This window comes from Cryptomeria japonica, chromosome 9 (assembly GCF_030272615.1).
Source record: "Cryptomeria japonica chromosome 9, Sugi_1.0, whole genome shotgun sequence".
In the NCBI taxonomy this organism is placed as follows: domain Eukaryota; kingdom Viridiplantae; phylum Streptophyta; class Pinopsida; order Cupressales; family Cupressaceae; genus Cryptomeria; species Cryptomeria japonica.
This window is the reverse complement of record NC_081413.1, coordinates 134,936,484-134,951,616: the sequence shown is the minus strand read 5'-3', so window position 1 is coordinate 134,951,616 and position 15,133 is coordinate 134,936,484. Positions and strand designations below refer to the sequence as shown.

General features: G+C 33.8%; 1 long non-coding RNA gene and 1 other non-coding gene across 6 annotated transcripts; both read right to left on the bottom strand.

The window, feature by feature from the left end:
• Positions 1-5,047: 5,047 nt before the first annotated feature.
• LOC131063265 (uncharacterized) lies at positions 5,048-12,622 on the bottom strand. Of its 5 annotated transcripts, none has more exons than XR_009111032.2 (3): positions 8,543-12,622; positions 6,202-8,448; positions 5,048-6,103 (listed from the first exon to the last, which is right to left on the bottom strand). It is a non-coding gene; the product is annotated as an uncharacterized LOC131063265 (long non-coding RNA). The 5 variants fall into 5 exon arrangements; XR_009111031.2 differs by having other exon boundaries at positions 6,202-10,729; positions 12,225-12,622; XR_009111034.2 differs by having other exon boundaries at positions 6,202-8,187; positions 8,271-12,621.
• On the bottom strand, positions 12,065-12,148 carry LOC131063266 (small nucleolar RNA snoR8a). Its single transcript, XR_009111035.2, has one exon. It is a non-coding gene; the product is annotated as a small nucleolar RNA snoR8a (small nucleolar RNA).
• Positions 12,623-15,133: the final 2,511 nt, after the last annotated feature.

The window sequence follows — 15,133 nt, the reverse complement described above, 5'->3', positions numbered from 1 at the left end:
CAAGAATACATTATCTATTCCAACAAGGAACCCTAGTCACTATCTACAAGAATCATTAACCAAATTACATATCATGTCTTACAAGAGGAACAACTTCTATATTTGTACTAAAATGATTAATCATAATCTCTAGCTACAAATAGAATTATACGAGATACATGATTACAATTAAGTTTTCCAATTACAAGGAATACACGACAACTGGCCCAAGAATCCAAAGCACGGGTTGAAGAGATAAAGAATCTACATCCATGCACACGAGCAATCAACGAAGAAGATCCCAATGGAAGAAGGCATCAAACCACCTAAACATGTGGAACTCAAAGGTCCACCCCCCGCACTCTGGAGAATGGCATAAGGTCCCACAGACTCTAAACCTAGGCTGACAACTAACATCTAAGGGACATGGAAGTATCGACTAACCTGCAACAAGAATCAACATCATAAAACATAAACATAACACACATTAAGGCTTAACCATAAACCATAAGAGGTTACCATCAAATTCTAAGGTACTGGGACACATGTAGAGAAGAGTGTCATCACTTGTTATCACAACAAAAAGGATTATCCTGGTAGTCTCTTTGACCTTGACACCCGTGATACCCATGTGAAACCATCTCAACCTTTGAGAGAATCAAGGAAGTTTGGTTGCCTATCCAAGGCCTTCCCAATATCATCTTAAGCCTATAGTAGCACTCTAGGCCATGAGTGGGGCACCACAAATCATTTATTATCTTAGTATTAATGTGAATCCTACTACCCAACCCATCTAAATTAATTTTTTTAAGATTATCACTTGCTTACATAAATAACTTACAATGAGATCTCCTAGTGGTCTAGACCTCGACACCCATCACTAAAGATCTCCTAACGGCCTCTCTCTCATTTCGCCGAGAGGCGATCTACAATGGGATCAATATTGTCCGTAAACAAAAAGTCAATTTAAGATAAAATTGACGTTCAATTTCCTGGCAGGATAGTTGATATGATAGTGGTTGGGTACTGGTCTCTTCAGTTGAAATGCCCCCCTTAATGCACCCTGGCAATCACAATCTGCATTAGCCACCAGCTGCAGGAAAATATTATCGCCCAACCTCCCAAAATGGAAAATCGCACATTGAGGGTCATAAATGAAGCATTTAGTCAAATGCATAGTGGATCTAAAATAAGAAAATGAAGAGCAGCCACAACGATAAATGAATCATTTTTTGAGTTTTAAAAGGCAGGAAGTAGAAGCTTTTGATCAAAGGTTTTCGTTGGAGGTTAGATTTTTAAATCCAGTTCGCTACATTTCATTTGATCTTGCTGCTCGAAGAAGGAAATGAGGACAAGGTATAATGGCTTCACTGAATCATTCATCACAAAATCAAGTACCCCTCAGTAAAAATCCATCTCCATCTCATCAAACACTTATGTATTTTGCATGCTTAATAAGTAGACAAACTTTGGCTTAGATCTTGTCTTCAATTATTCTTACTTTTTCTCTAACCTACAATCATTAGGAATGTCCAGCAACCTATACTGCATTGTCTCCTCTTTTCAATATTAATCAATGGGCTCACAAATCTCCAGATGTTTCTCAATACCCACCTTGGCAAAGGAACCGATAAAATAAGGTATGTTAGTATTTTAATACACGATAGTATACAAATGTTTGCCTGAAAACATATTTAAATTGATTGCAAATGCTTCAAAAACTAGAATGTCTGAAATGAATAAGTATTTGATCCTATTCCAATGCCAACACCTTTCCTTCACATGCACTTTCATATTTTTTTTGTATAAAATCTGCAATCAAATCTCCTAGTGCTCCGTCAATATCTTCTTTAGTTTTAATAACAACCACATCCAAATTTATCACTAAAAAGATGAGAAAGGGGTAGTTAGGTATGTAATACGTCTACTTTAAAACCCCACGACCACCTAGCATTCTTTCAAGCAAAAGGGGGAGAAAATGATTTCATATTTGAAGACCACTGTCATGAGCAAGCTAAGTCAATGGTTCCTCCATAAATTCATTTGGCATCATAGTTTAACATTTTTACACGTACAATAATCAATGCAATTATTCATCCCTTTTGCCATTTTTTTTTTCATTCGCTTATTCAAGACAAATTTAGTGTAATACTAAATGACTTTTTTGTTTCTTTTTCAACCCATTGTTGATGTATAGATCAACCAACCACAATTAAGAAAGACATGGAGCTTTACTATTTACATACCCTATTAACTGCATTTTGGACTTGATTTGTTAATTATCTTAACTCCTTTATCTTCAAAGGATGCATATTTGTCATTGTTGGGGGAAGGTGATTTTGTATCTTGTTGCAGAGCAAATGAAGGCGATATTTCAAGTACCTATTCTGGGAAAGGTTAAGTGGTTTTGTCTTGTTATAGCAAATAGAATTAAACTTTTTTTAATCACCTACATATAGCTTTTGTTGGGAGTGCATTTGCTCATTCGAGAGTCATGTAGATTTTCATGAAATTTTGATCATTTTATTTCAATAAAAATGCAAAGACGAAGGCCAATATCTCATATAATGATATGTTGAACATTGCTAATTTTGATTGGCTAAAATAATATTATTTCTCTTTTTTCCCAAATTTTTAAATGTCTTCTTTAAAACATCTAATTATCATCAAATTAAATTATTTAAAATCTTAATGATTCACCAATGACATTAATTTAATCTATTTTTTAACATCTTTATCATAAGTTCAAAATATTGTTTAGCCAATAACAATTTTACTTTTAAGGAGCGTAAGGTTTATTTATACAATGAGATAAAGGTTTATATATATACTAAAAATGGAAAGATATCTCTCGACATATTTTATATATATCATTAAATATATATATACTAGTGATACCAACACTTGGAATCTACTCATCCTATCATCTACCATGTTCCTATACCGAGGGTATAAACATAAACATACATAAAAGGGTCTTCAAAAGAATCACATAATATATATCCCACCAAAGGTTCCACATCCAAAACTAGTTCATAAACATAATTGAATCCATAAATCAATATTTCAATAGCCTCTTATGATAATTTGACCATGAAATCAATAATCTCAAAAACATGATTTCAACAAATCGCTACAAGGGATACAACGGTCCTTCTTAAGGCTTTGACACCCACTTAAATGGATCTCCTAGCGATCTCTCTCTAAGCCATAATACAACATATAACATATCCTCAAAAAACCAAATGAATCAAAAATTGGAAAACATCACAAGGAAGCATAAAAAAATCTAAAAATAAGCCTCTAGTCTGATAAAGGCCAACAAAAATCAACACAAAAAACCAATTGGAAAATATGACAACAAAACAACACGTTACATATTTAACTGACACGTTCATTGATAACTCTGCTCTTTCAACAGTTAATTTAGCACTTATACACAAAATTTAGGCACATACATATAATAAAACAACTCATAAGAACCACAAAGTTGCACATATGTCAAGTAAAATGGCACAAACAAAAAACCAAAATAGCGCAAATATAGAACAATTTGGCGCATTTTATCCCCTGACTACAAACACAACAAAAAAAAAAGCAATATACAATCAATACACAAAATCTTTACAACTACAACCACAATTACTACTCAACACAAGGAAAGCCCAAAACTTACACATTTATTCCAATGAACCCAAAACACACTCAGCAACCAAAAGCACAACCATAATTGAAATTATAGACTATTTAGAGAACTTCTCCAACACACAATTGCATTCTTTTCTTTTTCAAAACATGGTGCAAACAATCTTTTCTTTCAAAATCAAAATGCATAAAAAAAATTCAAACCCATCAACCTGGTAGATGAAGAAAGGACAATAAAAATTATTCAAGCAAGTTCTCCCCGCGCAAAACGCAACAACAATGCAAATCCAAAAACCGAAGCTCCAATCCCTCAAATATTCACAAAAAAAAAATTCATCCCAAAATCAAATCTAATAATCTAATAATTTTTCCAACCAAAAAGAACCTCCGACAATCTCAAAAGTCCATATTAAAATTATTCAAAAATCATATACCTCATCTCAACAAAAATCAAAAATAATGATAAATTTACCAACCATTCACAAAAATTATTAAATAATATTTTATTATTACCAACCCCTTCACAATAATCAATAGAGAATAATTAAAATAAATAATAATCTCCAAATACAATTTCTCAAAAGCTAATAACAAGAAAAGGTAAGTAAACAATAAAACAAATTTATAAAAAGATTAAACAATAAAACAAACAATAATAAAAAAGTGTGATTAAATAAATAATAACAAATAAATAAACCAACAATGAATGAACAATAAATTAATAAATAAACAATAAATCAATCAACTTATAAATTAATTAATTAATAAATCATAAATAAATGCACAAATAAACATAAATACTCCAATATTATTCCATCAAATAATCAAATACACTTGCAATACATAAATATATATTTATATTTATTCATACTTATTATCATTTAATAATTTACACCAATGAGCTATAAATAATAATTAATTAATTAATTTCTATAAATAATAATTAATTAATTAATTTCTACAAATAATAATTAATTAATTAATTTCTACAACTTCAAAAACCAATAAAATAAATAATCAAATTCATATATAATCATAAATTCTCAAATAATATAATTTAAATTCAATACCATTAATATCTCCGACTTACAAATAAAATGTGATAAATAAATAATCTTTCATGCATGATTATAGATCCACAAAATAATATTAATACCATAATAATATCAGACTTAAACACTAAAACTGTCAAAACACCAACTAAGCCTAGAGTGTGATAAAACCTTGTTATCTTCGATCAACTTGACATTGGGCTTAAAGACAAGCTTGGACCTGTGAAGCTATAGTTGGAGTCGATGTCTAATACATGCATCCTGCATAATGTAAGTAAGTTAAGTAGAGGAATAACTTCCTACACTAACATCGAGAGGAAAATAATGCAAAAGTTTTTACAGATCATTACAACCGTTATAGATTCTTAATAGAAATAAACATAATAATAACATTCATATAACATAGAGAGATTTACATGGCAAAAACCCTTTCAACTGCACTCTGGTTAGGCATTCTACTCATCTTCCATCTCCAGTGAGGATGTAAGACAATTTGCAAAAAATAATTATTTGCAACAAATAATTTCGTTTCAACTATAGGACCAAGAAACGGATAATATGGATCCCACCCATCCAACTATATTCCATTTTTTTCTGTGAGAAAGAGGGCATGGAGAATACTGATTGGCTATCCAGTAAACTATCTATAGTGAAGGTGACCTGAATTAAACCTATCTTCGATGGTCCGGTGAAACTTCTTCAACCACCTTCCTTTAGTTTCTCAACAAAAAATCTACTTCTGGATGGGAAGGAACACACAATGGTCTACAATCTTGCATGTTGAACCTTGCACCTCCGTAACACTTAAATCAGGAAATCAGGAAATCAGGAAATAAAATACTGTTTACGAAAATACCAAAACAAAGAAACGTGTCAGAAAATGAAAAAAAAAACCAGAAACCTAAGAGTTTAAGGCAACACGACTCCTTTCAAAACATGATGGTGGCGTGGGATACGGCCGTTACTGAGGGTAACAACGGCATTTAGGCTGTTGAAACGTGCAACAGAGCCTTACTACTACGTTTCTAAAATGTATCCTAAAAATCGCCCTTGCAGAATCACACACTACCTCGTCAAAACATTTTCTAGAATACATAACAGAAACTGAATGATTAGTTCTGTAGAAATACAATCGACAATGAAGAACACATTTAAGAGAAAACCACTAATTTATCTGCCTTCCAAACTCGTCGATGTGGCCTTTGCAAAATCAGACTACCTCGTCAAAACATTTTCTAGAATACATCTAAACAGAAATTGAATTAGTCCTGTAGAAATACAATCGACAATGAAGAACACATTAGAGAAAACCACTAATTTATCTGCCTTCCAACTCGTCGATGTTGCAGTTGATAGTTTGTCATCCCCGAGGTATCCTCAAAAAAATCTTCTGAAGAACTTCCATGACTACTGTACTCTGTGACCATCTGTAAAAAATATCAACACACCATTACAACTTATTACAGTCTGCATTAACACCTCTTAAAATATATACATAAAATCAATGAAAATTTAAAAAACTCACTTGGAGAAGGAAAGAGTGCGACGGATTGTGTCGACGGATTGTGTCGCGAGAAACGGATTGTATACTTGTTTGAAAAAATGACTACATGAACAAAAGCCCTGACAATGGCTCACGAATTGAGAAGTGATGGTCGCCCGTATCGCAGTGTTTTGCAGTTAGAAACCCTTTGGAGTTTTTTCCATTAGAGAGACGTTGCCACAAAAGACGATACCACGGATACGGCGGACTTCCATTCATATAGCCATTTTTTCAAAAAAGCATGCAAAATAGTTTCGGTATTTTTCTCCATTAGAGACGAGCCAGACGATACGGCGGACTTCTGTTCATATAGCCATTTTTTCCAAAAAGCATGCAAAATAGTTTCGTTTGGGGAAGCGTAAGGAGCAGCCAATGCCGAAAAGCCTGCTAATTGGAGTGAGACAAAGTGAACAACTGTTTGACAATATGCTCGGCATCAAAACGAACTTCAAGGCAGCGTATAAAAATTATTTTTCACAATCCCTGAAAGATTTGAGCACATAGAAAGTTATTTTCGTTCTAAAAAACAAGGCCCAATAATGTGCATACGCGAGCAAATGCAAAGATGCTATGCAACATTGAGCAGTAAATAAATAAATAAAAATAAAGCGATACTACGAGAAGTTTGAACAAACGTGTGGACCTCATCAATAACTAGATAAAAGGTAGAAACATAATTTCACAAAATCACTCGTATGCTTTTGCTTATAGAACACATGAAACAAATTAGATAATTGAGGAGTTCGAAAATTAAAGACGATGTGAAGAAGCCATTAACTTGGAATTCATCAAGCTCCTTCCGATAGCCTCTAAAAATATTCAGTCGTGACCATAATAGTCTCCCTCCTAGCCACGTAGATCACTAAACTCCAACCCATGACCAAAAAAGTCTTCCCAAGCCACGTGGATCCCCAATGTCCACATCTCTAAACAAAAAGGTTGTTTAACGCACAACAATCAAACATACTCACACCATACTGACCCAAAGAAGATGTAATTTATCCTTCCAACACAGCCTCTATAAATTTTCAGCTGTGACCAAAAAACATGTCTGCTTCCCAACCAAGTGTATCTCCAATGTCCACCGTTGAACGGACAACAATCAAACATACTCACACCATACCAAACCAAAAAAGTTGGAATTTACCAAACCCCTTTTCAATAGCCTCTATAAATTTTCAACTGTGACCAAACAAAATGTCTACCTCCCCAGCCCACATGGATACAATAAAAAGGTGGTTGAACAGACAACAATCAAACGTATTCACATAAAAACAAAAAGCTATTCTCAAAATACAAACCAGACAACAAAACAATCCAATAAATGAATGAATTGAGTTTTAATGATGTCCACATTTGTCAGTCTTATTGTCAAAATACAAACCAGACAACAAAACAATCCAATAAATGAGTTTTAATGATGTCCACATTTGTCAGTCTTATTGTGAATCTCGATCAATAAAACCAGCCAGCAATCTTGTGAAATACTGTGAATCTTGATCAATAAAATGAAGACGAATTGCATCTCAAATCAATGGCGTGTCATCACTTGGAACAAGATCAGGCAACGGTTAAAAGGGAATACAATAGGTGTATATCCATTGAAATGATATAAAATGACAACACAAACAGGGGCATCTAAAGTGAATCGAAGAAAATAGTCGAAAATAGTCGTTCATGCAAAGTACTAGATCAAGTCTACAAATTCAAAACATTTCTACAATGTCCCTTTCCCGACCTTATTCTAATCTAAAAACAAACCCCGTTTCCCAACTCTATTCTAGTCTCAAAACAATTTAGAATCTACCTTGGTCCTTCTCTAATCAAGAAAAGAACTCTCTTTCCCAACTCTATTCTAATCTGGAAGCAAAGAAACTACCTTACGAGAAGCTTTCCATTACGAATCTGTTAATGTATGCTAGAATTCTGCGTACTTATTTGAAAAAATATCCATTTTCCCGATTACATCTGAACAAAAACTGAACGATTAGTCTTCTAGAAATACAGTCGACAATGAAGAACACATTAGAAAAACCCCCTAATTTATCTACCTTTTAAACTGGTCGATTGCATTTGATCGATAATTTGTCAAGAATCTTCAGAAGAACTTCCATGACAACCATACCAAGAAAAGGCCCCTAAGTTATCTACCTTTTAAACTGGTCAATTGCATTTGATGATAGTTTGTCGAGAATCTTCTTCTGAAGAATTTCCATAACCTGTGACCATCTGCAACAAATCAACACGCAGTTACAACTCACTACAATCTGCATTAAAATCACTCAAAACATACATAAAGTAAATGAAATATAAAGAAACTCACTTGGAGATGAAGAATACTGACAGATTGCGTCGCGAGAAACCGATTGTGTCGCGAGAAACCGATTGCATATTGTTAGAAAAAATGGCCACACGAACGAAATCCCTCCCATGTCGTACTGTTTTGCACTCGGACACTTTGGGTTTTTTTTCCGTTCATATAGCCATTTTTTCAGAAAGTATGCCGAATCGTTTCATTTAGAGGAGGCGTTGCAATGGTGAAGTCGATGCAATGGTGAAGGCGATGTATAATAAGGCAAATTCAAACATTTCTATTATAATCTCAAAACAAACTCCCTTTCCCAAATCTATTCTAATCTGTCAACGATTAGAAACTACCTTCATCCTTCTCTAGTCAAAATGCATTAAAAGTTCCAGCACACCAAATTCTATTTAAAAAAAATTGCATGTCAGATCAAGGTGTACTTTAAAAATTTCATACAACATACCAAATGGCATAGCAAATCTACACAGTTAAACATTTCCAGACAAATCTGATTAATGCTTGCGACACATTTCAATATTGGTAACCAAATACTAGGAGATGCAAATACTTAAACCCGGTATGAGCTAAATTTAAAATTTCTACCTACTTAGTAAAAGATAAGCATCGAGCTCATGTAACCTCTTTGTTATTAGGGGTACATTTACAACTCATCCACTGCTACTTTGTAAAAGATAAGCATCGAGCTCATGTCACCTGTTTGTTATTAGGTGGACATTTACAACTCATCCCCAAATGAAGAGGGTGAATTAATATATCCATAATGTCCATCCCACCTTTCATTCAAATTATACTAACCATAGTTACATTATATCTAAACAAATGTACCATATTCATGAGACTACCAAATTTCTACCAAATTTCTTCTGCATCTTGAATTTTCTAATGTGGATCTTAATCAAGAAATCTTATCTTTTCTTGATCAACCGAATTACTCGAAATGTTCACCTGTAATGTCTTGGACCTTAATCAAGAAATCTGCAATTTTGTTATCTTTTCTTGATCAAACAAACTACTCAAAACGTTCACCTTTAATGTCCTAGATCTTAATCAAGAAATCTGCAATGTCTCTGCAATTTTGAAATCTTTGTTATCTTTTCTTGATCAACCTTGTTATCTTTTCTTGATCAACCAAATTACTCAAAATGTTCACCTTTCTCAATCAACCAAATTACTCAAAATGTTCACCTTTAATGTTTTGGATCTTAATCAAGAAATCTGCAATTTTTGTTATCTTTTCTTGATCAAACAAATTACTCAAAATGTTCACCTTTAATGTCTTGGATCTTAATCAAGAAATCTGCAAAACACCTTCCATCTGCCCACTCTTCTTTAAACATTATCCATCTAATTCTAGTTCTTAACTCTTTTAAGATTTTTACTTTCCATTTTATTTTCATTCTTAACTAGAATTGATAAAAATTGACCATTAGATAACACTAAGTTGGATGTTATGCCAGGTGGGTCAAGAAGTTGACTTATCCTATAACATGAAGGAATGATAAAACACATAAATCCAACATTCCCTATCTAAACAACCTTAAACCTACTGTCTGTTGCCTTTGTAGTTCCACTGAAACAGATACGTTAGTCGTAGCCCATTATTTGAACAAAACAATGATTACGTTAGTTGTAGCCCATCAATCCAAAGTTCCCTATCTAAACAATCTTAAACCTAATTAATCTGTCCCCTTTGTAGTTCCAATGAAAAGGTTACGTTAGTCGTAGCTAAATGTAAGGGAGCAGCTAAGTCAAAAATTCTTCAAAAAAAATGATAAATTGTTTTAACTAAACTGTTGTAACATAAAAAAAATTCAATAGTAAATATCCCAAAATTCCCCGTCAAAACACTCTTTCATCCGCTTTCCGACATTTGAAGACACCTATTGCCCAGAGCTTCCAGAATGTCATGAAGCGAACAAGATTTTGTGCATTTTTACGACGGCTCCCATCGCATAACCCTAATACGTCCTTCGCTTCTGCTGTGTCTCTACGAGTGGCCAACCAATAGGCTTTAATGATGCAGTTGCTTTTAACAAAGAGGGCCTTCCGGCTAATATCAGGGAAGAATTAAAACTTCTGAAATGCTCCGAAGCCATCCTCTGTAGTAGACGTAATGTACCAAACATTGTAAGGAGATAATATTTATGATGGTACTCAAGGCAGCATTTCATAGTGGGAGCCTTCCTACAATATTTCAGAATGATTTGAAATTTTAGACTTATTTTAAAAATGGTTGGTTTATGCTTAAAGATACAATAATAATAAATATAAAAAACTCAGAGATTGACAAATCGTAGAAAGGTAGGAAAAAGTACTAAGAGTAACATAAGATTTCTTTCTTTACAAGACCCCTACTGCAGGAAAGATCCCGAAACCTCTGAAAAATGAATTGACATATCACTCAACCACTTCAGACCTCGTATTTCATATGCACAAATGGATGTCAAGTAACTTGGTTCAATACAGAGCCCTCTTAAAATTAAGCCATTGAGTAAAATAATTTTTTGCAGCGTTTGAATTTTAAGGATACGGATTTTATTCTTAATGGTCAGGGTTGGACTTGGAGGAAGCGTGCATCCTCATGAAGCCTTGGTTTTCATGATTTAAACACTTCGACACCACCTGAAATGCTGCCGATATGAGTCAAGCTTTCAAAACTCCTTCCTTGAATTGGGATCGATTCTTATTTTCTCCCTTATAGCTTTTTCTCAGATTTAGGATGGTATGATAGAGACCATGCTGCTACTAATTGTAAACCACTGTCTTCTCAAGACTTGGACTGTTGACATGAATTTAGTATTACATTTTCTAGCGCACACTGTGAAGACTCCTCTACTCCATTCCTTCTGAGATATAATTAGCAAAATGAAATGTTTATTTCATACCCTTATGATCACACTCTAGATACTCCAATCCAACGTCTACGATCCCTGGCAAACTTGCATTCCTTTATCATGGATAGTATTCCTCCTGGGAAAAGATTATTGTAACACAAAAGACAGATTTTGGAATTATCTTCTCTAGTGTAGACACTCCCTTACTCCATGTCTTCTGAGGATTAATTAGCTGATAAAAAAATTATTTCGTCCCCGTGAGATCACACTAAATACTCCAAAGTGAGCTCTAATGCCCCTTGCAAAGTCATATTCCTTTATTCATCCATGGTCCGGGCCATAATATTGTATTTCCAGACACATTAATAGTCACACACATATTATTCTAATCTTATAATCAGACACATGATGTATTTTCAGACAGCATCAGAAAAACTTAGGAGACTACATCAACCATCAAATTTAGGCACGGACAAATGAATTGCCAAGGAATTTAGCCTAAAGCTTTGAAGTTATTTTAAGAAACAAATCACTTAAAATTTCAGATTAAGGCATATATATAAGAAACAAATTTGAAATGATTGAGATACCCTTTGTATGAAGGAATACTTTGAACTTAAATAAATATCCTCAAACAAGTAAAAGAAAGAAAAAAACACGCTAGAAAACTAAAATAAATAAGGTTGGAGCTCATATTCTATGGGTGATAAGAAGTCTATCATGCCTTAGCATTCAGAACGAGGAATTTCTTTATAATCATCGCTCCTTCAAAACTAAATATAAATGTTCTTGAAACCATTCAATCAAATGAAAAATAGTAGCTTAATAACAACATAGACAAAAACCTGTTATTGAATCGCGCGAAACCCTGATGCCATGTATAATACTGCAACAGGCTTTAAACGCCTCTTCACTGTTGGGAGATGAGTTAATTTTCGTTCTTCTTACGTTATCAGAATGAACTTAACCGTAATCTCTTACTCCCAACTACGAATCAGGGCTTACAAGCATCTATCCAGATGACAATAAAATTAGTAAAATAGAACTAAGCATCAAGTTACCCTAAGGGCAATTTCCCATATCGCTATACTCCTCTAGCCTTCATCGATCAGAATGAATCTTCAATTGTTGAAATGACATATTTATGACGAATAGATCTTTCATGAAACCCTAAAAGTGGGTGCATCAAAACCCTAAACCTAACCCTAAAATTCTGAGAATTTTTAATACAGCGAGCGCCTAATTTTGTCGTTCCAAGTTGTTGGAGCCAATTATATTTTTTTCTTTATTCATCCATGCTTTGGGTCATCAATATTGTGGTGGGGTCAAATCTTCCCACTCGGTTAGGAGAAATTTTAGAAGCGAGAGGAATACATCTTCCAAGAACGAGTATGTTAGTATTATCTTGAAAATTAAAAAAAAAAAGATTAGTTAGTTGTATCTTAGAAAAAATCCATTGTTGTAATAATGTCCATTTTGTTTGGTGTCTTTTATAACAAGGTGTTTTTATGGGGATTTGGTTAATGCACATGGGTATCCTTCCTTGAAATTGTCCTTTCTCCAATCAAATTGAATCTTTGGAGCATTTATTTTGGTTATGTCTTCGAGCTCAATAAGCGTGGAACTCGATTCATGACTTCTTTGAGTCATTTCATCTCAATCCCTTTCTTTTGGCATATGATTCGTCTTGGAGATTGGCCTAGCCTCCCTTACAAATTTACTCAAATAAGGCACATTTTTATGGTGCAGATTCCTTTTGATATTTGGAAGGATAGAAATGTAGGTTTATTTAATAAAATTGTTGCAGACAAATGCTTTTATTTATATGCTAATATGTGCTCATGCATATTCAAGTGTGAGCTAACAAAGTTGCACTTGAGGTGGCCCATTTATAGGAGCTTCTCAAAAACTAGGGAAATTCTCCTTGCACTATTGTCTTAGTTCTTCTTGACCCTACCTCTCATTGTGGATGTTGGCATGGTTATAGCCACTCTTTTAGGTGAAACAAATTAGGTTACCACAACTCCCACAGTCCTACTCCTCAAAATCCTTAGGACTTTGCAACTCATGGAGGATGGTCGTAACTATCTCGCCTGTCATCTCCTCAAGAAGACACTAGTTGGCCTACCACTAGCAAGTGTTTCCATGTGTTGTTTGCCATCTCTTCAATTCGCCAGCAACCATTGCAAGAAGAAAATGATGAAGATAACAATCTCATGTGTTGGGATCATTAATGACTCCACTCTTATGAATGGTTGGGGGAATCAAATGATAATGATCCTTTGCCACCTTTAAAAGTGGCTTTAGCTACATAAGTTTACATCAAGCCTGGCCCATTTGTTTTAATGTTAAGACTTTTGTGGGTGTGCCTTTCTACCACTCTCAACCTTTTTTTTGTGAATATTGTACTACTTTATCTTTAGCAAGGCAAAGTTAAAGTAGGATATATTCATAGAAAAATAGTATATTCGTGTTTTCTTTTGATGTTTTGAGTATATTTGTATTAGTGTCTTTTAAGTAGTCTATACTTGTAATTTTAAGGGTGTAAGTGATGCCTCCGTTACAAAATTAAGGGAACATCAAGAAGATTGGGAGGTTTCAATGTGATTAATACTTATAATACCTAATTGAACAAAAGAGATGTTTTTTTTTAACTTTCTAACCTAAATATTCAAGAGATTCAATTAAATATGCATTCATAGTCAAGGATATCTTTTGCACTCAAATTGCCTGAAGTAGCCTAAATAACTATTGTACTAGATGGTATATATGCAAAAGAGATATATAGTGAGTCATGGAAACAATGTTATTTGACATGACTACCTCTAAAACTAAGGTCAGTAAATCACCACCAGTTTTCTGTCTTTATTATTGACGTTGTGAATGTTTTTGTGCTTTCTTTGCCACTACACCCTCCTCTATCAAAGCACTCCCCATCACCACGCCTAGTTGTGATATCAGTTTTTAATAAATCCTTTTATTCAAAAGATGAATGTGTATAGTTTCAAGGTGGTGTTTTCTATGTAAATATGTAATTTTAACATATATATTGGTTAATAGATATTAAAATTTGAAGAATTAAGTAGTGGAAGTAAAATATTGTATGTTTTATCAACACAATTAAGATGTCTAATTTATAAAACTTATCAAACACATATTTTCATTTGTCTAAACATTTTTTTTTTGTTTTCAATCATTTACAGACATTTTACTCGTATAAGCATCAACATGAGACAAATAGAAGCTCTTGTGAGGCCAACAATGAGACTAATATCAATGCCTTCTAAGTGACCATATTAGAAATTGTAACGTCCTAAAATTGCACCCCTTGCAATTTTCGACTGCATTTGGGTCTTCGCCTTAGTGTTTGTGCCCCTCGACTTGATCAGAGACCTGAATATGCTCATACAAGTCAAAACCTACATTTTACTCAAGCTTGCACCTCAAAGCCACCTTGATCCTACCCTAAATAGGGTAGGACCAGAGCGTGGTGCCCTAGGATCCCTTATTTGGGACCTATTTTGGGGTCCCTCCCTTTGGCCTATCTCAAATTAAAGCGAGAAAATCCTCCCTATGTCAGCCTAAGTCAAAAAATCAATCAATTAAATCCCACTAGCAAGTATATAAGAAGGATTTCTCCTCTCATTTAACATCGAACGAAAATTCAATCAAGTATCTAAGCATTCAAGAGATCAAACATTCAAGCGTTTAAGAGCAATTGAGCATTTTTAGTCTTCTTTCAAGCTTTGGAGCA